General features: G+C 41.9%; 1 protein-coding gene and 1 long non-coding RNA gene across 5 annotated transcripts in view; one reads left to right on the top strand and one right to left on the bottom strand.

Moving 5' to 3' along the window:
* LOC149452426 (septin-9-like) overlaps nucleotides 1-27,391 on the bottom strand; it is a 443,799-nt gene that overhangs the window by 207,136 nt on the left and 209,272 nt on the right. The gene's annotated exons all lie outside the window — the stretch shown is intronic.
* On the top strand, nucleotides 1,026-25,594 carry LOC149452427 (uncharacterized). 2 transcript variants are annotated; one of them, XR_016314871.1, is made up of 3 exons: nucleotides 1,026-1,162; nucleotides 21,302-21,544; nucleotides 25,218-25,594. It is a non-coding gene; the product is annotated as an uncharacterized LOC149452427 (long non-coding RNA). The 2 variants fall into 2 exon arrangements; XR_016314870.1 differs by lacking the exon at nucleotides 25,218-25,594 and having other exon boundaries at nucleotides 21,302-22,858.

The raw sequence follows: 27,391 nt of genomic DNA, 5'->3' as shown, positions 1-27,391 counted from the left end.
ACTCGTGCAGGTTTCTGGGTGTATACAGATCTGCGAATCCAACCACCATCTGAATTAGCCTCTCACCTCATCCCTTCGACCCTTGCGGATCAAAGAGCCGTAGTGGATCCCTCTCACAGATCCTCCAGGCACCAAAACACTCCAAAGACAGTTTTCTCAGAGTATAATATTCCCACTATGGCTCTTCTCCAGGAAAAGTTGTAATATCAATCTCTCAAAATGAGACAAAGGAATCCTCCCATAGTGTAGTATATTTAATTATACCATAGGAACATGTAGCATAGTTACATTGAAACTTACGTAGCAGCCAGTCCAAGAAAAAACCTCATGCTTTCAGATGAGGATATATCTGTTGGGTGTACTGCTGAATGCACAGGTGTACCAAGATGGCCGCCACGCCGGAAATACGTCACCGCGTTAAGCCGACGCGTTGCGTCACAGTGTCATGTGACTTCATCAGGGCTTGATGACTTGACAGCTCAATTGAAAGCACAAGCAGCTGTGCGAGTTATCATTCCCGGCACGCCTTGAATATATGTAACTGTTTTGGTAAACAGTTAAATTGATGGATGTAGTTCTGCTTTAATACAGTGAAGACAGGCAGTGGAGGCTGTGGGACAGGTAACTATTAATTCTTTTTCTGATATGTATGGCTTTTTTTAAATTATTAGAGACACAGTCTCTTTAAGAGATCGCCAGTCTGAGAAAACAGAATGTTATTAGCAGTTCCTCTCCCTGTGTAACAATTGATACACGGACAATTCAATTTCTGTTAAGTGCTGAGGAATTATGGTTTAGAGGGAAAGTGACTTAACCACTTTGCTACCGGCAGGCCTGCATTGTGCCATTGGTTGATAGCCACACTACAGTTAAAGGATTAACTTTTTCAGATTTTGCTTTTCTTCTGCTGACAGAGAATAACCACATCCTACGCCCAGATGTAACAAGCAGTTCTTTGCTCCAGTTCATAGTGTGCCACGAAAGCAGCCAGGAAACAGTTAAAGTAAAATCCAGCGTCAGCAAAATGACTTCCAGTACAGAGGAAGAGAGGGCCAAACAGACCAAGAGAAAAAACTCTACTGTGAGTTAAAACTCAATATTGTGGACTGTATGGGGCGTCACTGAGATAGGTATTAGGAATTAGGAAAACCAGTTCGGCCAGGTAAGCATTTTATAGAGCATATCTGACTATATACTTTATGCTGCATTGAAATAAAGAATAGGACTGTGGCTATTATGCAAGAGAGAGAAGGCGAGGAAATTCAGAAAGTGGCCTGATGCTGCAACGGATCCCATGATACATCACTGCTGAAGAACTGAACACTAGTTAAAGTAGATGTAAACCCTAACTGAATGGCAGTTAGTTTGCTAAAGCACTGTGTATCATAAAAAGTTCCACTTTTTTCTATGCAGTACCTTTTTTTCTATTCTTTTGTTGCATCTCCATTCTACTTTACTTTTGCAACCACTTCATGTCTACATGTATGTACAGGTGAAACTCGAAAAATTAGAATATCGTGCAAAAGTTCATTTATTTCAGTAATGCAACTTAAAAGGTGAAACTAATATATGAGATAGACTCATTACATGCAAAGCAAGATAGTTCAAGCCATGATTTGTCATAAGTGTGATGATTATGGCTTACAGCTCATGAAAACCCCAAATCCACAATCTCAGAAAATTAGAATATTATGAAAAGGTGCAATATTTTAGGCTCAAAGTGTCCCATTCTAATCAGCTAATTAACCATAACACCTACAAAGGGTTCCTGAGCCTCTAAATGGTCTCTCAGTCTGGTTCAGTAGGAATCACAATCATGGGAAAGACTGCTGACCTGACAGCTGTGCAGAAAACCATCATTGACACCCTCCATAAGGAGGGAAAGCCTCAAAAGGTAATTGCAAAAAAAGTTGGATGTTCCCAAAGTGCTGTATCAAAGCACATTAATAGAAAGTTATGTGGAAGGGAAAAGTGTGGAAGAAAAAGGTGCACAAGCAGCAGGGATGACCACAGTCTGAAGAGGATTGCCATGAAAAGGCCATTCAAAAGTGTTGGGGACTTTCACAAGGAGTGGACTGAGGCTGGAGTCAGTGCATCAAGAGCCACCACACACAGACGGATCCTGGACATGGGCTTCAAATGTCATATTCCTCTTGTCAAGCCGCTCCTGAACAACAAACAACGTCAGAAGCGTCTTAACTGGGCTAAAGAAAAACAGACCTGGTTTGTTGCTCAGTGGTCCAAAGTCCTCTTTTCTGATGAGAGCAACTTTTGCATCTCATTTGGAAACCAAGGACCCAGAGTATACCAGCACGTCACTTCTCAGGACCAGATTTTTAATGGTGACCATAATGAACCATGCTTATGCAAAGTGCTTTGGCATGCCCAGTAGTAGTCTTCTTTTAAAGAGCATGTGACAACATAAAACAGCAACTGGGAGACTCACCCTGTAACAGAAGTTGTCATTCTATAAAAGAAAGTGCCCAAACAAGGACCTTCATGTCAAAATTACCAGGTAATATTTTAATAAAAGCTGCAGATTTGGGAACATTAACCATTTATTTTAACATAACTGCACTATGTTAAAGCTTATATGAGATTTATTGATTGGATTTACATATACTTTAAAGTATATGTAAACCCTCACCTTGTAAAACAACCCATTCTGTTTAAAGTGGTAGCAAACCACGACCTTTACAAAAAAAACAAACAACCTGCAAGACAATGTCATAATGTGCTCGTATGCATGGGATACGAGCACATTATGTGAAACTTACCTTGACACAAAGCCCTCAAGCGGAGCGCTGTCACCACTCATAGGGCTTTCATCTTCACCTGGTCCTTCTTCCGGGTTCACGGGATCCAGTGGCTTGAATGGCTGATCTGCGATGACATCACCAGGGGCGGACTGACAACTCATGGGGCCCCTGGGCAATAGGGGATCATGGGGCCCCTGTGTCCTTGCCAACACTCAAAAAAGCCTATAAAAAAGCGACCAGGGGCATTTCATGGGGCCCCCTACTGACCCTGGGCCCTTGGGCAGTGCCCGAGTGCTCGAATGGTCAGTCCGCCCCTGGACATCACTACTGCACATGCGGGCGGGAGTCACTTTTTACGGCACTCAGGTCTGAAGGAATGGGACGGGCATGCCGTTCCTTCAGAGAGCATACGTCGGTGTCTTTTACAAGAAAATATCTCCTAAATGGTGCACGTATTTACAGTAATACAAGTAAGCCTTATTATAGGTGTACCTGTAGGTACAAAAAAAACTTTACTACCACTTTAAAATAGAAGTTAAATGCAAAACATTTGGGGTAGGAACAACAGCAGCAGCAGCATCCTGGTCTTCCCAGTGAATGGCTGTGAAGGGAAGGGGGTGTCAGGACAAATCTGATCATTGGAGGAGAGCAGGCTGAGTTCTCAACACAGCTAGAGAACTGACCACGCCATGCGCTCATGCCTAGTGTGGTCAGTTTTTAATAGGAAAGCAGGGGGACTGACAGGAACACCAGGTAGTTCACACAAAGAAAGGAATGCAAAGAGAACAGGATACTTTTTCATACAAGTATATGGTACAGAGGTACATAACAGGTAAATGAAATGTTGGGTTTACATACTCTTTAAGCCCTTTTAAAAGTGTCCAGCCATTTTAAAACCTACTGCACATTGGGCTTAAAAAACACAGTTTTTGGAGGCATTTGGTGTTTTGCTTTTCAGCCTTTAAAAGCACATACAGGCATATTAGAAAAGGAGAATTTACAGGCTGAAAAAAAAAACAAATCCAAAAATCAGGAATGGAGCCAAAGAGCAGAAACAATACTTGCTGCACCTAAACAAGTGTAAATGTGCCTAAACACTAGGCGCATTTAGGTGCGTGTGAGTGTTAATGCATTTCAATGGCCAGTAGGTAATATTCTGCCCAATGGAATCCATTAATGCCCAAATGCTTGACCCACCTAAATTGTGTGCAATGCATGCTTCAGCTGCATTTTCTCCTGCCAGGGGTTCTGGCGTTCAGAGGAGAAAAGCGCACAGTGTGCATGAGGACTACATTAGCAGTCTGTTTTGGCAATAGAAAAACCTTTCTAAGACATCCATTGTTGACCTCCCATTCTACAAATACTTGTTGCTTGGCTTCCATGCTTATCAAATCAATTCAATAATGCTTGCATCATCTGGAAGAAAAAAATGTCCAATTGACACACAAAAACCCCCAAACAATTATGTAGTATTTAATGCAGAATGAAAAATGTTGCAAAAAAAAAAACGTGGTAAGCTGCTAAGTCCAATTCACAGACAGAACAGAAAGTAAGAAAAGAGGCGACAATTATCACTAGGGTTTTGCTGACAGTATCATACACGGTATTTTTTTAGGTGCAGTGTGCGGGTCCCCCCCCCAATTCATACCAGGCCCTTCGAGTCTGTTATGGATTTTAAGGGGAACTTCATGCCAAAATGAAAAAAAAATATGGATGTGGGGTCTCTTCCAAATCCATACCAGACCCTTAAGTCTGGTATGGATTTGGGGGGGACTCCCACATCATTTTTTTAAAAATTTGCTTTCGGGTTCCCCCCAAAACCTATACCAGACCAAAGGACATTTTTTTTTATCATTTTGGCGTGAGGTTTTCCTTAAAAACTATACTAGACCCAAAGGGCTTGGTATGGATGGGAGGGGGCATGCAGGGTTTTTTTTTCATAATTTGTAACCACTTTCCCTCCTGAGGATTTACCCTCCTTCCTGACCAGGCCATTTTTTGTGACACGGTGCTGTGATACTTTAACTGACAATTGCGCGGTCATGCAATGCTGCACCAAAATGAAATTTAACTCCTTTTTTCCCCACAAATTGAGCTTTCTGTCTGTGGTATTTGATTGCTGTGCGTTTTCATTTTTTTGCACTATAAAAAAAAAATGACCACCAATTTTGAGAAAAAAACTAAATTTTTGACTTTTTGTTATGGGGGCGGTGTGTTGTTGCTTCACTTTAGGCTTCGTTGTAGGCACACTGCTCTGGATTTGTATCAGGATGGCCAGACATCCCGGAACCAACCATGTGGGCTGAGGTCTCTGCTGATCCCAAGACACATTATAGCAGACCTGTGCTAAAAGAAGGTGTGAGATGTTCGGAGAAAAGTGAAAAATACCATTTATGGTTATTAAGGATTGTCACCCATAGTCACCTATTTACCATTTATGGTGTACCTAGGTTACACCTTTTATATATAATTTTGGGTGTATTTTCACTGTTATCCATTTTTTTTTGGATGTTTTCATGTGTATTCTATTCTACATTTATTTTTTGTGATTTTATTTTGTTTAAGTTTTGAAGATTAATTTTCTTGACTATTTGATATATAATTATTAGCGCAGCACCAATTATTTTTCACTTAGCATTGTTCCATTTGGTATATGATAAAGTGTTAGCAGCTGTATATAAAGAATAGGTACTTAGAGCGCAGGAGGACTACATAGATATAATGTGTGAGATGTTCAGAGCTTCCTTTACTGATGGACACAGGAGAACCATGTCTGGAGGTCCTACTGGAAGGAGACTAGAAGAGGATTGAAGACTGCTGCCTGCATGGACTTTGTGCTACTTGCTGGACAGTGCGACTGCTGGGACTTACAGCTCCATATTGGCTGTGCCTACTGCCCTGTGGACTACTTCACCTTGAGGTTCCACAGTGCTATTCCGTAGACTACTTATCCTTGCCATGCCTTTTCTACTCTCACAACAGCTGTCTGTGTGGACCCAAAACTGTGGCCAGGACACACTGCCCTCTGAGGGCCTGTGATTGGCCTGGGAAGGACCTGTGCCCTCCATCCTCTGGACCTCTTTTCCTTGAAACCTTACCTGAACCCCTTTGGCTGAGGTTGCTGTTGGCTGGTGAGTCTTCTAAACTCTTGCTGGGACAGGATCCCTTACTGTATCCTACGCTGCTGTGCCAGGACCTCTGTCCTGTGTGCTGGACTTAAACTCTTGCTCTGCCAGGATCTCTACCCTGTGTGCTGGAACTAAACATTTGCTGTGCTAGGATCCCTGCCCTGTGTGCTGTCCTGTGCCCCTGGGATTAACCTTGCTGTTCCAGTTTGTGGTCTGCTACTCGCTGTGCATGGATTGTTGCCCTGTGACTCTGGATCAAGTTCCTGCTGTAATAGGTTGCTGCCCTGTGCCTCTGGACTTATCCCTTGATGTGCCCTATTGCCACCCTGTTATATTTCTGCATGTCCCTCTTGGTGTTGGAATTATTGCCCTGTGGCCTTCCCTTTATCTGACTCCCTGACTCCCCCAAAATAAAGAACCCCTTGGCCAGAGGTCCTAAAACCCCTTCTGATCTCCACATGTGTTCTGTTCCACCCATACCTCCATCACAGGGGAATTTAATAATCTGGTTGAGATATGCTGCCAATGGATTTCTTGACGGTAGAGACTAATTTGAATATGCAATAGGGATGATTTACTAAAACTGGAGAGTGCAAAATCTGGTGCAGCTCTGCATAGAAACCAATCAGCTTCCATTGTTTTGTTTGTCAAAGCTTAATTGAATAAGCTGAAGTTAGAAGCTGATTGGCTACCATGCACAGCTGCACCAGATTTTGTACTCTCCAGTTTTAATAAATTAACCCCACCCCAAATCAGCTCCACCCCCCATATATGTAAAGCGTTGTGTAAATTGTTGACTCCATATAAATACCTATAATTAAAAAAAATAACTAAGCAATGCTGAAATATCAGTTATTGTGTAGCCTGCCATCGGTCGTTAGACCTCCTAGGGTTATGGGATGCCATTAATTATTGTGGCCACAACACCTTTTTTGCAAATCTTCCAGCACACTTACAAAGTATTGTTATTTGCTTTACAATTGTGCCCTCTGCTCTATTCATTTTAATGAATGGGGGGAAAAGTGCCAGGAGGAAGACAGCCCATTCACATGACCTGTCAAAGTCATGGGGTATTCCCAGGAGCATTATGCAGAGAACAGTCTACAGGGCACTGTGGGCTTCACACCATGTCCTGCATTTTATGAATGACTCATAAAATACAAACACAGTGTGGCAATGTCCAACGGAGTGTGATGGCATTATCCGCTCTCTGTTTTACATAGGCCACTATGTAATTCAGTAGCTTGCTTTGTATCTATACTCAAAGCTTTTCACATTGTGTCAGAAGAAATAATAAAGATTAAAACATCGTTTAGCACAATCCAACCTACAACAGCTTGTGTGGATTGCTTTCCTATTATTACCGAACTTTGTTCATGGCTCAGTGTGGGCTCATTTCTCTGGTTCTTGTAAAGGATTTGGCATACTGTATCCTTCAGTGAATCTGATCTGATAGATTCCAGTCAGAATGTCAGTGCTAAACACAGAAACAGGCAATTATCTGCTAATGAAATGAGTAAAACTGACATCCCTGATGACTTAAAGAGAGTTGGCGGAAATTTAAATCATAGCTGTTGTCTGTGGATTGGTACATTCATCTTCTGCTGAATATAAAAGAAACAAGGGAACCTTAGAAGTATCAAAATATGATTCAATTAACTCCCTTCGTTCTTCCATCAATGTGCACTTTGCAGGCTGGAAAATGGTAATAAGGTGTGTGTATATATATATATATATATATATATATATACACACACTCTATAGTGCCAAAAGTATTGGGCCAGCCTTCCAAATTATTGGATTCAGGTGGTCCAATCACCTCCATGACCACAGGTGTATAAAATTAAGCACCTAGGCATGCAGACTGCTTCTACAAACATTTGTGAAGGAATGGGTCGCTCTCATGTCCATCCATGAAATTTCCTTGCTACTAAATATTCCACGCTCAACTGTTAGTGGTATAACAAAGTGGAAGCAACTGGGAACAACAGCAACTCAGCCATGAAGTGGTAGGCCACGTAAAATGACAGAGCGGGGTCAGCATTTGCTGAAGCACACAGTGAGCAGAAGTCGCCAACTGTCTGCAGAGTCAATAACTAAAGACTTCCAAACTTCATGTGGCCTTCAGATTAGCACAACAACAGTGCATAGAGAACTTCATGGAATGGGTTTCCTTGGCCGAGCAGCTGCATCCAAGCCTTACATCACCAAGTGCAATGCAAAGCGTCAGATGTAGTGGTGTAAAGTACGCCGCCACTGGACTGTAGAGCAGTGGAAACATGTTCTCTGGAGTGGCAAATCACGCTTCTCTGTCTGGCAATCTGATGGACGTGTCTTGGTTTGGTGGTTGCCAGGAGAACGGTACTTGCCTGATTGCATTGTGCCAAGTGTAAAGTTTAGTGGAGGGGGGGATAATGGTGTAGGGTTGTTTTTCAGGGGTTGGACTTGGCCCCCTAGTTCCAGTGAAGGGAACTCTTAAGGTGTCAGCATACCAAGACATTTTGGACAATTTCATGCTCCCAACTTTGTGGGAACAGTTTGGAGATGGCCCCTTCCTGTTCCAACATAACTGCGCACCAGTGCACAAAGCAAGGTCTATAAAGACATGGATGAGTGAGTTTGGGTTGGAGGAACTTGACTGTCCTGCACAGAGTCCTGACCTCAACCAGATAAAACACCTTTGGGATGAATTAGAGCAGAAACTGCGAGCCAGGTCTTCTCATCTGACATCAGTGCCTGACCTCACAAATGCGCTACTTCTAATATAGGGCGGCAGGCAAGCTGTTAAAGCAGTGGTTCTCAACCTTCCTAATGCCGCGACCCTTTAATACAGTTCCTCATGTTGTGGTGACCAAACATAAAATTAATTTTGTTGCTACTTCCTAACTGTAACGTTGCAGTGGGAGGAATAGTGCCACATCACTGATGTCAGTGGGAGGAATAGTGTCCCATCGTTGGTATCAGTGGGAGGAATAGTGCCCCATCATTGGTGTCAGTGTGGGAGGAATAGTGCCCTATCATTGGTATCGGAAGGGGGGGGGGAATAGTGCCTCATCATTGATGTCAGTGTGGGGGGGGGGAATAGTGCACCATCATTGGTGTCAGTGGGGGGGAATAGTGCCCCATCATTGGTTTCGAGGGGGGGGAATAGTGCCTCATTATTGATGTCAGTGTGGGTGGGGAATAGTGCACCATCATTGGTGTCAGTGGGGGGGAATAGTGCCCCATCGTTGGTGTCAGTGGGGGGAGGATTAGTGCCCCATTGTTGATGTCAGTGGGGGGAGGAATAGTGCCCCATCGATGGTGTCAGTGGGGGGGAAATAGTGCCCCATCATTGGTGTCAGTGGGAGGAATAGTGCCCCATCGTTGATGTCAGTGGGGGGAGGAATAGTGCCCCATTGATGGTGTCAGTGGGAGGAATAGTGCCCCATCATTGCTACCAGTGGGAGGAATAGTGCCCCATCATTGGTGTCAGTGTGGGAGGAATAGTGCCCCTCATTGGAATCGGGGGGGGAATAGTGCCTCATCATTGATGTCAGTGTGGGGGGGGGGGGAATAGTGCACCATCATTGGTGTCAGTGGGGGGGAATAGTGCCCCATCATTGGTATCAGTGGGAGGAATAGTGCCCCATCATTGGTGTCAGTGTGGGAGGAATAGTGCCCCATCATTGGTATCGGAAGGGGGGGGGGATTGGCCTCATCATTGATGTCAGTGTGGGGGGGGGGAATAGTGCACCATCATTGGTGTCAGTGGGGGGGGGGAATAGTGCCCCATCATTGGTGTCGGGGGGGGGAATAGTGCCTCATCATTGATGTCAGTGTGGGTGGGGAATAGTGCACCATCATTGGTGTCAGTGGGGGGGAATAGTGCCCCATCGTTGGTGTCAGTGGGGGGAGGATTAGTGCCCCATCGTTGGTGTCAGTGGGGGGAGGAATAGTGCCCCATCATTGGTGTCAGTGGCAGGAATAGTGCCCCATCGTTGATGTCAGTTGGGGGAGGAATAGTGCCCCATCGATGGTGTCAGTGGGAGGAATAGTGCCCCATCATTGCTACCAGTGGGAGGAATAGTGCCCCATCATTGGTGTCAGTGTGGGAGGAATAGTGCCCCATCATTGGAATCGGGGGGGGGGAATAGTGCCTCATCATTGATGTCAGTGTGGGGGGGGGGGAATAGTGCACCATCATTGGTGTCAGTGGGGGGGAATAGTGCCCCATCATTGGTGTCGGGGGGGGGGGAATAGTGCCTCATCATTGATGTCAGTGTGGAGGGTGGGAATAGTGCACCATCATTGGTGTCAGTGGGGGGGAATAGTGCCCCATCGTTGGTGTCAGTGGGGGGAGGATTAGTGCCCCATCGTTGGTGTCAGCGGGGGAAGGAATAGTGCCCCATCGTTGATGTCAGTGGGGGGAGGAATAGTGCCCCATTGATGGTGTCAGTGGGGGGGAAATAGTGCCCCATCATTGGTGCCAGTGGGAGGAATAGTGCCCCATTGTTGATGTCAGTGGGGGGAGGAATAGTGCCCCATCGATGGTGTCAGTGGGGGGAGGAATAGTGCCCCATCGATGGTGTCAGTGGGAGGAATAGTGCCCCATCATTGGTATTAGTGACACCACACATCGTGGTCCAGGGAAATGTGGGCGTATCTGCATGTGGGCAGACCCGCCTGGAGACTGATAGAGGAGTGGTGTCTCGGTTCCTAAGACCATCGCAAATATGTGTTTTCCGATGGTTTTAGGCGACCCCAGTGAAAGGGTTGTTTGACCCCCAAAGGGGTCGTGACCCACAGGTTGAGAACCACTGTGTTAAAGTGTATGCCCACCCAAAACCCCAAAAGTTTTCGCAGTGTTTTTGCTAGAGTGAGAGAAGGTTAGAACCCGTTAGGTTTTTTATTGCTATTCCGGGCCCCATTAGAGGGATTTACTATAAGTTCCTGTCCTGTTGACATGCCAAGCAAGATGTGAGGATAACTCTCCACTAGGGATGTGTTGGGATCCTAGTCTGAACCCAAGTGAGAGAGCGCGCCCCACAGCCAAAAGGACACACACCCTAGCTGCAGATGACTGGCCCAGTACAGTGACGGCTTCTAGGCGGGCTATCACTTGGATTCAGACTAGGATCCCAACATGCCCAAGCTCATCCCTACTGGCCATCAGCGACAGAAATAAAAATCAGTTTTTTTATAAGTAACGCAGGGAATGGTTAAAGCATCTGTTTACTTTGTGTGTCCCTGGTGCAGATTTTCCTTTACATGTATGACCAAAGTTCTCTATAACATGTACATAAAGCACGAGCTTCAAATCCTCGAATATACTTAGTAGACGAAAATGTAGCTATATTTTTAATCATATTTCAAACTGAACATCATTGTCCATGCTTGACCTGTTTCACAGCAAAGTTATTTTCGAAATGCTTTACTTCCACACCCTACACTAGCTTCAGCAATGAATTACTGCTTTCCTCCTGGTCTAGTACCAGAGTTTGACATCCAAGTGGTGGATTGCCTTGGTTGGGGCCCTTGATCTCTGACCTCTCAGTCTCTGTTCTAGTCAGCTGTAAGCTGTTAGCGCAGTTCAGAGAACATTTTTGGCCTTCGTCAATACCACAATAATAAAAACTCTTATCAGTAGCCAGATGTTTGCACTGTCTTCCTATGATAACTGTACAATATGGGTGGGGACTCCGGAGGTATCCTGTCCCTCCCCCTCCCCCTCCGACCACTCAATGGGTGGGGCAAATACAAACAGTCATTTATTGTTGATGCACTTAACATTTTCAGTGCTGAATATGGAAATCCATTAGTGTTTAAAATATCACAATCAGCAAGTATTTTATGTTTGCTAAAGAAGATTTCCTCTTTCTTGTCTGGACAATGGAGACCCTATCTAACCATTTCCACAACACATGCTCAGTGTTTAATATACTTTTTAATTTTAATTAATTAAATATAATTTTTTTTGTTTCACAATAGCTCTGAATCTGCTGCAGGGACGGACTGACCATTTGGAAACTCGGGCACTGCCTGAGGGCCCGGGTTCAGTAGGGGGCCCCATGAGATGCCCCTGGTACCTTTTTCATAGGCTTTTTTGAGTTTGGGCAAGGACACAGGGGCCCCATGATCCCCTATTGCCCGGGGGCCCCATGAGTTGTCAGTCCGTCCCTGATCTGGTGTCTAATTGTAGAACAGTGCAAATCTACATCCATATTCAATTTTTTTCAGTCTGATGATATACTGGCTGGGTCTGAATTAGGTTTGGTAGGTTTTCACGTAAGCTTAACCACTTGCCCTCCAGAGGATTTACCCCCCTTCCTGACCAGGCCATTTTTTGCGTTATGGCGGTGCGTCACTTTAACTGACAATTGCGCGGTCACGAAACGCTGCACCAAGATGAACTTTGTCCTTTTTTCCCACAAACTGAGCTTTCTTTCGGTGGTATTTGATCGCCTGTGCGGTTTTTTTTTTTTTGCGCTATAAGCAAAAAAAGACCGACAATTTTGAGAAAAAAAACAATATTTTTTTGACTTTTTGCTATAAAGTATAACCAGTAAAAAATTTTAAAAAATCTAATTTCCTTATAAATTTAGGCAAAAATGTATTCTGCTCCATGTCTTTGCTAAAAAAACATCCCAATACGTGTAAATGAATTGGTTTATGTGAAAGTTAAAGAATTTACACATGGCAGAATAGATACTGGTATTTTTTTTTCCCCACTAGTAATGGCGGTGATCAGCGACTTTTAGGGGACTGCGGCGGGCATTCTGACACTGGGGGGGAACTAATTTGGTGTCACTGACAGCCCCAGTGACACCAATACAGTGATCAGTGCTAAAAAACAGCACTGACACTGTACTAATGACACTGGGCAGGAAGGGGTTAATCTGAGGGGCGATCAAAGGGTTATTTGTGTAGGGAGTGTTTTACTAGGGTGCAGGGGGGGGGGTGTGCTTCACTGTAAGCAAACTGATCGGGATGGCTGTCCTGGGCAGTGTGCCCGAGCTGACAGGGAGGAAGACTGTACACAAAACAGTCTTCCTCCCTGTCAGCGATTGGCGGTAATCACCGTGCGCCAGCGGGTAATCACCGGCCGGGACCTGGTGATTGACATCCATATGGCGGCGCGAGTAGGGCACGCATGGATTCAATGTAAGCACACTGCTCTGGATGGCTGTGCTGTGCAGTGTGCCCAAGCCGACAGGGAGGACTGCTAGTAAACAAATCAGCCCTCCTCCTGGCGGAGATCCTCGGTAATCACCGGGCGACCCGGTGATTGACAGCCGCGGCTGCGAATATGAAAATCATGTATATATATATATATATATATATATATATATATATACATGATTTTGCACACCCGTGCCACCATGTAGCAGTATATCTGCTATACGGCAACGGGGAAGTGGTTAAAGTACACTCTAAACAGGTTTCTCAACCAGGGTTCCTCCAGAAGTTGCTAGAGGATCTTGACCAATAAGCAGCTTCTGCCTCTCAGATAAGTTCCAATGGATACTGTTGATCTTTTAGCTATTTGTAAGGGGTTAATTCTTCTTTCCAATGATCACAAATGTAAGGAGTATTCTTTCCACTGACCATCACACAGAAGTGTAGATATAGTAACCTTTAGCAGGGGTTTCCTGAAACCGGAAAGTTATTTCAAGAGTTCCTCTATGTTAAAAAGGTTGAGAAAGATTGCTCTAAACCTTTATTTTAAAAATCCACTAATTATATATATATATAGATAGATAGATAGATAGATAGATAGATAGATAGATAGATAGATAAAGTTAACTAAGCATGACATTGGTGTTTTGTTTTTCTTAACATGTGGTTTGCTGGGTTACTGTGCTGTGATTATCTCGGCTCTGGCGTCCAACTGCTTCTGAACTGTGAATGCCATCAGGTATAATATGCAAACACCTATTGCTGAAACTTGCCTGGTCCTTTCTTCCTTTTGCACAATCCTAAAGGCCAGTGAAGCCACCCATCATAGCAATGGTCCAATAGACATGTGTGGAGGGGAATGGAATTACGGGTGACAGAGCTCTGCTGATCAGGACGACCCATGATTCAGCAATAGTGTCAGAAACTACCACAAGTACTGCCAGGCAGATAAAGCTGCCAGATTTTTTTTTCATTAGTCAGCCCTGTAATTGGCAGCAGTTTTATGCTACAGTCACCAGGAAAGTGCACCTTCTATAGGGAAATAAAATGCATCTAAAACGCAATGCACCAAAATGGCAATGCATTAAAATGCAGAGTAGGCAATGCAACCTTAGGTCTCATGTACATGGGTTTTAGACCAGAAGCAGGTCAAATACAGTATTCTTTCAAAGTTACTTCTGAATCTCTTAGACATACTTTCAAGGTAGTTCTACTGTAGCTTTGGCATTAACCAACTCGGTATTAAATCCAAAACCAAAAACGTAATATATTGAAGCAAATAAACCATAGATGTGGTAGCTGAATTAGTTTTCTCTTGTAGGATTTATTTCCTTTATTTTCACCTGGTGAAAATAAAAGACAGAAACATTTTTGTTATTTAATATGGGTAGGGCATAGAGGAGGAGCCAGGAGCACAGACGGGGGACCCGAGAAGAGGAGGGTCAGGGCTGCTCAGTGCAAAACCATTATACAGAGCAGGGAAGTATTGCATGTTTGCTATTAACAACTTCCCGTCTGGCCCATGTACATAAACGGCCGGACGGGAGCAGTGCAGGAGCGGTTGGCCGTTTATAAACGGCCTCCGCATTCACTGCCTGTGCCACCAATTGCTGTATGGCACCTCTGTGTGAGGTCCCAATCATGTGATCACTGATTGGCCAATCAGCGATCACATGAATAGTGGTAAGCAAGATGTCACTTCCTGACATCATTGCTTACTACTAGTGAAATCTGTGAATGATCACAGAGGTCACATGGTACAAGGCTATTCCCAACAGCCTTGTACCATGTGACAAGCTGTGACCAATCACAGCTCTCACAGTATTTCTCAACGGCTGCAAAAATGCAGCCAGATAGAAGAAGAAATTATTGCTTTTACAGCCTTTATGGGTGTAAAAGCAATCAGTGTAAAAAAAAAAAAAAACTTCATCACCCCCCACAAGTAGTATGGTGTCATTATAGTGACACTGTACTGCTAGGGTGACAGTATGTTAAAAAAAAACAAAACATAAATAATAATATAAAAAAATAAAATTAAAATGTAAAAAAATTTTTTTAAATGATCATTTTTAGTTATAAACTAATTTGGGTTATTTTTTTTTTTTGTACCAAAAAGATAGCTGAATACATTTTGGCCAAGATTTATGAAGAAAGATTATTTATTTGCAGAATTTTTTTAGGAAAAATACTTTTTTTTTCAAAATGTTTGGACTTTTTCATTTATATAGCAAAAAAATAATAATCCCAGTGGTGAATAAATACCAACAAAATAAAATTTTATCTGTCTCAAAAAAATGCTAAAAAATGCATATGGGTACAGTGTTACATGACCGCGCAATTGTCATTCAAAGTATGATAGCGCTGAAAGCTGAAAATTGGCCTGGACAGGAAGTGGGTGAAAGTGTCTGGACTTGAAGTGGTTAAAAAAACAAAAAATAAACAAAAAAAAAACCAAAACCTGAGCCTTTAACCTCCCTAGCGGTATGATTATATCCATATTTCTGTGCTCAAAGCAGTAAATGTTTTTGCATGCAAATATGTTTTTTTTTATTGTAGGCCTGTAATTTTTAGGAATAACTCACTGAAATCTGTCCGAACAAGAGTCTAGTAAACATCCCGGGTAGGATAAAACGTGAAACATGAAATCATAAATTATAATTTAATAAATAATCATAAAAAACAATAATATAATAAATTTAATTCAATAATATAATCAAACCAAAAACACTAAAATTTGAAATAGAGCGCCAAGTTCGCACATCACTGAGCAAAGTCGCAAAATCGTTTTCAGTGTCTGATGACGAATTTCCCCCATGAATCATTATCACTCAATTCTGCAAGTAGTTCTAATTTACTATCACTGTTCTCTAGCTGGTCTAAAACCGCTTTTGACCTAAAGGGACCCTTTTTGGACCCAATGGACGTTTCTCAGTTTCCAGGCAGAAAGAACAGTAAAAATGCAGGCAGGGCACAGGACAAAGCACTCGGGACAAAATGTATGTGAAATGGTTTGGTACAATAATGTTTTACTATATGATTTAATGATTTTAGTGAATGTCACTTTTTGTCATTTTTAAATTTCCCGGCAGTTCCGTCCCCCGTACGTCCCAACGCTTGCAGGGAACGGAACCCGGAAGACAGATGCCGGCATCCGCCAGATTACATTGCCGGGGACACTGCAGGAGGGACATCGCAGGAGGACAAGGTAAGTGACCGAGGGATCACGGAGCAGCGCCCCATGGTAAGCCCGAGTGTAGCTCGGGGTTACCGCTTGTGGTACTGAAACTTTACCCCGAGCTACACTCGGGAATACCGCCAGGGAGGTTAATATCACTTTAATGCAATGTACAATACCCCTTCAAATAAATTACAGGATCAGTCCACCCAACAGTGATATGTTAAACTGATGGGCTGAGTCAGTGCCTGTCTTCTTCTGGTATATCTTGGACTCTCCCTTCCATACCTGTCCAGCTAGGAGTTTTTCTGTTGCTGTCCACCTTTTAGTGTTCCAGCATCTCCCACTACATTCCCTGTAAAATAAAAAAAAATACAAATCTAACAGGGACAGTGGGAACTCCTCATAATGGCTACAGCAGGTGTGCAGACCCAGGAACTACACTGAGATCTCACAGATACAGTCCCTGTTAGACAATAAACTGTCAGATGGATTAAAGTGGCATTAAACCCAGAAACAAACATTTTTTTTTATACTACACCTTACCAGTTCTTAAATGTGGTGGCTGCATTAGTTTATTTTAGGCTTTTTCACTTTATTTTCACCAAGCGATCCGGCCAGTAAGTCTTTTCTTTTTCAACTTCCTTTACAGACCAAGCTGTTTAGCAAAAGTGGCAGTTGAAGGGTTGAGACAAACCATTTGACGCTAACAGGGGAGCTTACAATAGTCATCTTTTATTTATGTAAAACCTTTATCCCAAAATGAACAAAAATGTTGCTGTAACTGCTTATCAAGTGCTAGTTGGATCCTACACCGGGAAAAACTTTGGGCACTGCTCAAGGTTCCTGTCTCTAAATCTGGTGACTCACGTCACACTCCTGCAAGACTCGATAGTCACTTAGATGAAAGCAGTTGCCCAATGTGCCCATGAAAGAGATTCACCCTCTCTATTTGTCCTGTTTGCCATCATCATTAAAAGTGAAAGTAAAAGAAAATCCTCAAATTTTGGGTTGCCCCAGAACAGGAATGTTGGAGATATTTTCCAATGGGTACACTAGTTCTGGTGACAACAAGGGATTCCCTCACTTTAGAAGGATTTTCTCTCACTTCCTGTTTTGGCTGTGGGACAGGAAGTAAAGGGAAGTCTCCCCAATGGGACACAAATAGCAAAAATAAACGAAAAAACGCAAAAAGGGGAAATAACCATAAATATAAAATGAAAAGTTTTGCCTATAGTTCTACTTTAAGCAGTGATATATTATATTTTTGTCTTTAGGTTTAATATCACTTTCATTTTCCAACATCTACCAAAACTGACATATCAGTTTTTGGTGGACCGAGCATTTAATAAAGTGCCCCAATGTCACTCCAAGTTAATCAATAAAATGTAATATTAGCCAATAAATGAATAAAATACCTAATGCCCCCAATAAATAGGCTGCTGCAAAGATATGAAAATGGAATAAAATGTCACAAAACTATTAAATGGAAGTATTTTGATGGAATAATGAATATTTTACAAATGTAGTAGGTAACTCATAAAATATGTCACCCTTGGACTGTTGTTTTACAACCAGAAATATATACAGATCTATGGACAATAAAAATTCTCCACTAATGCCCTGAGGTAAAAATACAGCTTATAGCAGGTTTCTCCACTTTACAAATTTACTGCATGTGTTTCAGCTCCAGGCAAACATCTAAACAGACTAATGAAATACATACAGTCAGGTCCATAAATATTGGGACATCGACACAATTCTAAAATTTTTGGCTCTATACACCACCACAATGGATTTGAATTGAAACAAGCAAGATGTGCTTTAACTGCAGACTGTCAGCTTTAATTTGAGGGTATTTACATCCAAATCAGGTGAACGGTGTAGGAATTACAACAGGTGTTTGTAAACAGGTAGGGGGCGCGAGCGAGGCGTGCCACCGCCCTACCTGTCCCACCGATCACGGCCGCGGATGTCAGTCGGCGGGTAACAGCCGGTCGTTACCGGCTGTGTCCCGCCGATTAGCGGCAATCACTGACAGAGAGCAGGGCTGCAGTAGCTCTGCTTTCTGTCAGTTCCCTGTCACCTCCTGACATGCTGAGCCGCAGAGAAGAGTTTATCTCTCCCGATCAGCTGCCCCCCCCTGCAGTACACACCCCCGCCCCCTAGTAAAACACTCCCCTCACACAGTAAACCCTTTCAGTAAATAAAAAAGTTAACCCCTTCCTCCCCAGTGCCATTAGTACAGTGTCAGTGTTTTTTTTTTTTGCACTGATCACTGTATTGGTGTCACTGGGGATGTCAGTGACCCCAAGTCAGTTCCCCCCCAGTGTCAGAATGTCCGCAGGAGTCCCGCCATAAGTCACTCATCGCCGCCATAAGTCGCTTAAAAAAAATTAAAAATCCCAGTATCTTTACCACCATTTGTAAACGCTATAACTTTCACGTAAACCAATTAATTTACACGTATTGGGTTGTTTTTAGCAAAGAGATGTCGCAGGATACATTTTGGCCAAAATTTATGACGAAATTTGATTTTTAAATTTTTTTTACTGGACATGTTTTATAGCAAAAAGTCCAAAATATTGTTTTTTTTCTTAAAATTGTCAGCCTTTTTTTTATAGCGCAAAAAATAAAAAACGCACAGGCAATCAAATACCACCGAAAGAAAGCTCTATTTGTGTGAAAAAAAGGACATAAAGTTAATTTATGTACCATATTGCATGACCGCACAATTGTCCGTTAAACTAGCGCAGCGCTGTATAGCAGAAAAATGGTGTAAATTGCAGTATCTATACCATAGTTTGTAGACGCTATAACTTCCACACAAAGCAATCAATATACACTTATTGGGATTTTTTTTTACCAAAAACATGGAGCAGAATACATTTTGGCCTAAATTTATAACTAACTTTGAGTTTACTATATATGTTTTATAGCTGAAATTAAAAAATATAGTTTTTCTTCAAACGTTTTGGTCTTTTTTTGTTTATAGTGTGAAAAATAAAAAGCGCACAGATGATCAAATACCACCAAAAGAAAGCTCTATTTGTGTGAAAAAAAGGACGTAAATTTCGATTGGGTGCAGCATTGCATGACCGCGCAATTATCAGTTGAATTAGTGCAGCGCCAAGTAGCAAAAAGAGGCCTGGTCATTAAGGGGGGTAAATCCTCAGGAGGGCAAGTGGTTAATTCACTTTTTACTTTTCGGCCAAAGCCTTACTCATAACATGTTTAAACTTATTATGAGTAATGTCTCAGCTGAAACGCGTCAAAATGTTACTGATGTATCCTGCTATGTAGCCAATAAAGAATTGTTCCAATGGATTTTACCCAGTAGCTGCCTTCATTGTATCAGAAGAGGATTGCGGCGCAGCCCCATTCACTTGAATGGGTGAATTTATCAGGTGGCAACACCTGTCAACTCAACAAGCAATGTTAAATTGTGTTTACAGTGCCCTTTGGCTTTATGTTTTATTTTAGGCTTGTTCACACCAGCAGTATGCACTACGGCATGAGATAGGAAGGCAGCGGTGTCAGTGTGCTGTAAAATGCATATTGCACTGTAACATTATTCTTTAGAACTTTACTGAAATTTCACAAATTTCTTTCAGTTCTATTGGCTGCAGCACAGTGCAATGCAGTAGACTGCATCACAACATGCTGCTGAGAAAAAAAACATTGAATGCCATACTTTTATCAGCATGGTGGTGTGAACTGTCAAGCTTTTTGCCCTGTGTATGCATTGGGCAAGGCTGCCCAGCACAACCATGCAATGCCATGTTCATTCGACCTGGAATTCAGCCTCTTGCAGTCCCGCTCTACATCAGATCTGGATTGTAAGTGAAATAAGCAGCACAAGGAGAACGCAGAGTGACAGAGAGATGGTGGCTGCTTCTCTTTTTGCTGTCCAGTCACAGTCTGGGGGCATCCAGGATTAGGCTCCATGTACACAAGACGTTTGGAAAACACTTCTGAACGATGGAAACTGACTGATGGAAAATGTAGGTTAAAAAAAGTCTGTTTAGCCGAGTTTGCATACCGAGTTTATGAGCGTTTGTATTTAGCGTTTTTTAAAGATAACCTTACGAAACCTTCCAAAATGCCCAGAATGCACTGAAAAACAGTAAAAAATTAACTATTTCAGACATTTTGAGAGAAATAGAGAGAGCAGTATTTGTTTGTCGTTTTTTTTTTTCATGGTGTTTGGATGTGTTCCAGCTCATTTCTATGCATAAATTATTGCAGTAGTGTCTAACATATTTTCTTTCATGCAAAACCTCTAAGTATGGTGTGCTAGGTCCATTTGAGTACCAGGAAAACACTTTGCATGCATTTTTCATGATGAAAAAAGGTTCTGGACAGCATCTGGAAATGGAAGACTTAAAAAAAATTTCCAACGCAAACGCTTATAACCGCGTTTACACGTGTTTACAAGTGTTTGCGTTTGAAACGCTGATAAAATCTACTCCTGAACGGAAGTTTGTTGTGTTCAAATAAACGACTGTAAACTCAACTGCCTGTAAATGACTGTAAATGACATAGTGTACATGGATACATAGGAAAACATTAAGGAAAATTCAGGGGCTGCTGAAAAAAAAGCAGAAAAGCTCCTAAACGTGAGTTTATCAGCTGCAGTGTGCATGGAGCCTTACCTGGGCGCAGAGGAATCAGGTAGAATGATTTAGGCCATCAGAGTAAGGACATCTAGTAGCAGAAAATAAGTACTGCAGGGGAAATCTTTGGATGGAAGGTGCACATTGCAGCAAATCTGGTTGTATTATTGGACCATTCATTTTTTTATACTTTTGGTTGGTGTTCTACTTTAAATACACTTTAACTACTGAAAGTTTGTGTTTGTTTTTTTATTGGATAGCGAACCCTGGTTTTAGTGGTATTCTGTTAAATATGGCTATTGTATTCATTTTAAATTCACTGATACTGAAAACTTAACTTTCCATGGGAAATTTACAAGGGAAAAAAGTTTTCACTGTACAAAATAATGAAAAAAGATGAACATACCCTTTGATTTCGCACATGCATGCTATAATTCTGTTTTTTTTTTCTAACAAATTATACAGGATGGGAAAAAAGAAGGAAAGCTGTGGATGTACTGTCACTTCCTGCCCGCTAGTGGAAATCCTATCTTGTTTTGAAGAGAGATGAAGTCAGATGATGAAAGAAACAGAAAAGTCAGGGCATGGGGGAATATAGCAAGCACAGTGTGAACTCTTTAAACTCCGAACCCTTTAAAGATAAATGCCATGGATAGACCCGGGATTTGAATGATTCTCCTTGGAATTTTTCTACACTTAAGAAAAAAAGTAATTACGTTTTTACTTTCCAAAACTACCCGACACATCATCACTTGGACACACATTGCAGTACCTCTTTCTACAAGTTAAAGTGATACTAAACACACACAGTTTAATTTACATTATCCCTTCTCTTTCTGTATGTGCATGATAGCACTGTGATTCTTGATAAAAAAGTCCATTGAAGTATCTTTTTGTCCTAATCACTATACAGCTGTCACATGACCCAGCTCTTTCCCAGCCTCTCTGTAGGGAAACAGTGGCAGGAGGAGCTTCTAGTCCTCTGCTGTTGGTAACACGTTCAAAGAAAAAAAAACAGCCTTTGGGATATGGAGTAAAAATAAATATTTAATATCAATAAACTCTTTTAAATTGTTATACTAATATATGTTTGAAATTAAATCTTTATTTTTTTTTGGCAGTAACATGGTGTGGGTGGATTTCTGCTAGTCACAGGCTGTGTCATGCCCCTCCAGCCTGCATCTTAGAATAGCAGGGAGGTGCAGCCTCCATCAGTTGAGATGTACTATCCCACCCTAGTTTGTTTAGCTGGTTAGTGGGCATAGAGGAGGAGGGAGGGAGTGGGCTGTCACCACTGTGTATACACCCAAATGTGCGACTCTATAGTCACATGGGCTGCTCAGATGTGATAGGTAGGGTAGAAAATACACTGAAAACTGAGCATGTGCAGTAGCTGCCAACACTTCTCTGCAAAATGACCAGCTGAACTGGGGACACGGACAGAAGGGGGAGAACGAGAGCAGCAGGATCAACCAGGTTTTCTGCAGAATACAGAAAATGAATGCGTATATAAAGACAGCACACCAAAACAAATGTGATGCGAAAATAGATTATATTGAAGATACCAAAATATATCCAGGTTTAATATAATGGATTAATTAATACATACATCAAGTTTGTCTGTCACACCCTAGATCAGCCTTTCTCAACCTTTTCAGTGCAGAGGAACGCTTGACATAACTTTCCAGTCTCAGGGAACCCCTGCTAAATATGACTATATCTACAATTCATGATAAATTAGTGTGATAGAGGTAAGAATGCTCCTTACACTTGTGGTGATTGGGAAGAACTGCCCCCTTAAAGATTGCTAAAAAGATCAATGGTGTCAGTGGGAACTTACCTGAGAGGCAAAAATTACTGATTGCTCAAGGAACCTCTAGCAACCTCTGAAGGAACCCTGGGTGAGAAACCCTGCCCTAGATAGTAAGGTAATACACATGGAAATAAATCCATGCAAGCATATACAATAGTGAAGTATATAAATAGGAAGACCTCCTTAATAAATGGTTATATTACCCCAAAGTGATGGTATTGGGCCTCTATTATTCAGCCTGACTGTGACACCACTGTTACACCTTTAAGTATGCTGTCTTACTGTATATTTATCTACTTCATCACTGTAGCTTCTTGCATGGATTAAACCGTACGTATGTCATCTGCTATCCTGGAAATGCTAGGCTAACATGTATATTTATGGATCCAATGTATTTTACCTGGATATATTGCTGCTGACCTTGAATTCTTCTTTTGGATTGCCACCAGCCTTGACCTCTCATTGTTTATTGAATTACTTAGTTACAGAGTTAGTTAGGTTGAACCAATATAAAAAAATAAATCTAATCAATAAACAGAACACCTTCATATACAGAATCCTATACCCACAGTTGATCCAGAGGAAGACAAAAAAACCCCTATAAAACATGGTCCAATTTGCTCCAGTAGGGGAAAAATAATTTCCCTTTAGATCACTCAGAATCCAGGATATTCCCTGGATCAACTACCCCTCCTGTTATTTTCTATAAATGTTGGTATCCAGTTATATTTGGTGAACACATCCAGCTCTTTTTTGAAACAATCTACTGAGCTGGCCACTAGTTCTTGAGGGAGTCTACTCTATATTTTCACAGCTCTTACTGTGAAGATACTTTTTTATGTGAAGTTTCCTCCAGATGTAAAGAGTGCCCCCTTGTCCTTTGTAGTGGCCTTAACGTGAATAACTCTACACCACGTTCACTATATGGACCACTCATGTATTTACAGTATATATGGTGAATATATACCCCCATAATCGCTTATTCTCAAGAGAGGATAAATTCAGTTTGGCTAATCTAGCTCCGAGTTCCAACATGCCTCTTATCAGTTTGGTTGCCCTTCTGTGATCTTTCTCCAGTTCTCCAATATCCTTTTTGTGAACAGGAGAAAAATTATTTTTTTTATCTCTGGAATTTATACCTCATTTAATATAAAAACGTATTGTGCTAGCTTTAGAATCTTCTTGACATTGCATGATGTCATGATTAAACATGATTAAGCATGACATTGCATGATTGCATGATTAAGTGTATGATCTACCAGAACACCCAAATCCTTTTCTACCATTGATTTCCCCAGCTGTTCCCCTCCTAGCATACATGCTGACAGCTCGAGAGGAGAGGAGAGCCGGTAATCGGCTTTCCGCGTAGGGGACATGTACACTAATCATCAGGGCACTGATGATCAATCAGTGTGCCCTGATGATCAGTGTGGCCCCAGAAGTGCCACCTGTCAGTGTCCATCAGTGCCAGCAGTCAGTGCTCATCAGTGCCACGTGCCAGTGCACATCAATGCCACATATCAGTGCCCATCTGAGCTGCCTTTCAATGTCACCCATCAGTGCCAGTCAGTGCCACCTATTAGTGCCACCTATCAGTGCGCATCAGTGCTGCCTATCAGTGCCGCCTAACAGTGCCAGTCAGTGCCATATATAAGTGTCATGTATCAGTGCTGCCTTTCAGTGCCCATCAGTGATGCCTGTCAATGCCCATCAGTGCAACCTATCAGTGCCTCCTCATCAGTGCCCATCAGTGACACCTATCAGTGTCCATCAGTGCAGCCTATCAGTGCCCATCACTGCAGCCTCATTAGCGCACATCAGTGAAGAAGAAAAATCACTTATTTACAAAATTGTATAACAAAAACTAAGAAAAAACTTTTTTTTTCAAAATTTTCAGTGGTTTTTGGTTTGTTTAAGAAAAAAATAAAATCCCAGAGGTGATTAAATACCACCAAAAGAAAGCTCTATTTGTCTCAAAAAAATTATAAAAATTTCATATGGGTAGAGTGTTGCATGACCGCGCAATTGTCATTCAAAGTGTGACAGCGCTGAAAGCTGGAAATTGGCCTGGGCAGGAAGGGGGTATAAATGCCCTGTAGGCTAGTGGTTAAAAGAAATCAGATTTGTTTGACAACCTCATTTTTTTGTGAATTCATGCTGACTATTGGGAAATTACTTGAAGGTTTTTGCTAGAAAACAATATTTTAAGCAACTATAGAAGTTAAACTAACTGGTCTGTAGTTACCTGGTAAAGACTTTGATCCCAAGGCCCCATTGGCCTTGCGCTAATCTTATGGTTCCAAGCAAGTCATTAAAGAGTCTCTAAAAATTGGAAACAATGGCTTTCAAATAACAGAGTTCAACTCTTTGAGAAGACGTGTAAGCTACCTTGCCCAAGTTTTCACCTTTATTTTGTGTAAATGTTTCTAAACCATATTAAGTTTGAGCCATTGGAGTTCTTTTTGGGCAAAACTATCCCCATTATGGACTTAAGCCCCTATTTTCCTTTGTATATACAGAGCTGAAGAAGGTATTTAATAAATTTTGTCTTCTCTTTGCTCTTCCCAGACCACCACAAACCCTTGGCCTGTGGCATGGATGCTCTTCTGAAATGACCACGACCCTTGCCTGACCAGCCTAGACTACAAGTACCCTTTCCTGTTATCTTCAGTCAGTCCTGGTGCTGTCTAGCTACAAACAATAGCATTGTGTACTAAGGAGCCGGGAGCAACCAAAATTGGTAGGCCTGCTTGCTTCAAGGGAACATTGGATGCTAAAGGCTGAAGAAACACTTGTCAGCTATAGTTCCTGACCTAGGAATTGGGCTAAACACCACATCAATGAGTCAGAAAATGCTGTATAAATTGTATGGGACCTTTTGCATACTCTGCATTTTATCTAGAACAATTTAATTCAGATTTCTAATTAAATAATTTTTCCAATTACGGCTGATTCCTAACATAAACCTCTGGCCTTGAGAGATGTGCCGCTTTCTCTACTCAGGATCTTGCACAGTTTATAGGTGTAAGAAACCAATATTTAGTCCTAAAGACTGAGCATGTGAGGTCACTACTTAGAGTTCCCGGTCTTCCTAGTGTTTAGGTGACACTTTCACTGATGTTCTAAAAAAGTTTTATTAATCACCCCATCATAACGATTTGTCTGCATTCTCCTGCTGGAATACAAGCTTTAGTTACTAGACAAGTATGGTCTGCCATGGCCCTGTCATCGCCAGGGTGATCAGTTTATTATACTGCTGATAACTTGCAAGCATAAAAATGCACTCTTGAAGAATTTATGATTCATTAATTTAATAGCGTTAGGTAAATACTTCCTACTGAACATTAGCTAACTGGACCTGAGCAGGAATTTAAGTGACCTTATTTTTCAAACTGTGTGTATCTCTAATGTTGGCCAATACACTAGCAGATTTTCAAATAAACGTTTGTACAGACACCTGTATGAAAATTTGATGACTTGCTGAACATCCTACAAAACCACTTCAAAATTTAATTTGCCTTTAAAGTGTTACTAAACCCAGGACCCTGCATTCACTCTATCTGGTGTCCCGCAGTACACAGAACATGGAAACTCAATCATTTTAGTAAATATAAACTGCTAAATACCTTTTCTCATCAGCAGAATATAGCAGTCTTGTGACTTCTATCAGTGTCCGGCAGAGCACTGGTTAATCTTGTAGGAGGAGTTTTCATTCTCCTCTGACTGTCCTATGAGGCTGCATGACCCCTGACCCTCTGTCTGGACAATGCTGATTGGGCCTGTGCCGATCGCATGCACCCTCCCCCCAAAAAAGCCCCCCAAAAACTTTCTAGCAATACACACCAAACTGAGCAGGTGCAGACTGCCTCCTAGGGCTCTGTACTATCAGCACCTGGATCAAGGACAGTGGAAGAAGGGGAGGATCAGAGAAGACAGGATCAAGCAGCCTTTTTACATAATGCAGAGGATAAACCCTTTAGGTTTCACAGTGAGTATAACAAGCATGCATTACTGAATATACAGACTGATTTTACCTTTGTGGATTTAGTAACATGATAACATTTGATTTTACAACAAATGCAATTCTCCTAAATGTGTCATGAAAATCTGATATCTACTGATAAAACCTTTAGACAAGTAGCTATTCCCCAAAGTAGCATATTTTCTGCAGTATCCTAACCTGCTCTGCATCTTGCATTAAATGCAGATTACATCATTACTTAGTTTTGGGGTGACGTACCCTTGATCAAATTTTTGCCAAGTGTTTGTTTCATCCACAGTAAAACTCAAGATTATACAATAGTTATTGCAGGTAATGGGTGCAGCCTGGATTTTGGTAGATAGCAAGGGCCCCAGAGTAATTTAAAAACTGTAAATTAACAGATCCCACATTGTGCAGGCACAGCTTAGCAATCAGTCATGAGTGGATATCATATATTATGCAGAGCTGATTTACAGTGAATTTATCATCCATTCTTGTATGTATGTATGGGTAGGAATCTGCTGCCCTCTACTGTCTGTAATTCTAAGTGGCTGTACTTCTTACTGCCCTAGAGTTGATTATGTACATCACTTCCTGTCCCTGCTAGCTGGGGAAGAAACTCCAGAATGGTGGATTTTGATATCTTTCTAAAGAAGAGTTTCCAGGAAATAGACAGAGAGAACTGAGCCACATGTCCTGTCCATGGAGTTGCTGAGTTTGTATTTTCACCCACTCTAGAAAAGACTATTAAAAACGACTA

This window comes from Staurois parvus, unplaced genomic scaffold (genome assembly GCF_062004578.1).
Source record: "Staurois parvus isolate SC_StPar_1 unplaced genomic scaffold, SC_StPar_1.0 ptg000473l, whole genome shotgun sequence".
NCBI classification, from domain to species: domain Eukaryota; kingdom Metazoa; phylum Chordata; class Amphibia; order Anura; family Ranidae; genus Staurois; species Staurois parvus.
The sequence above is the reverse complement of the archived record's forward strand: the minus strand, read 5'-3'. Positions and strand labels throughout refer to the sequence as shown.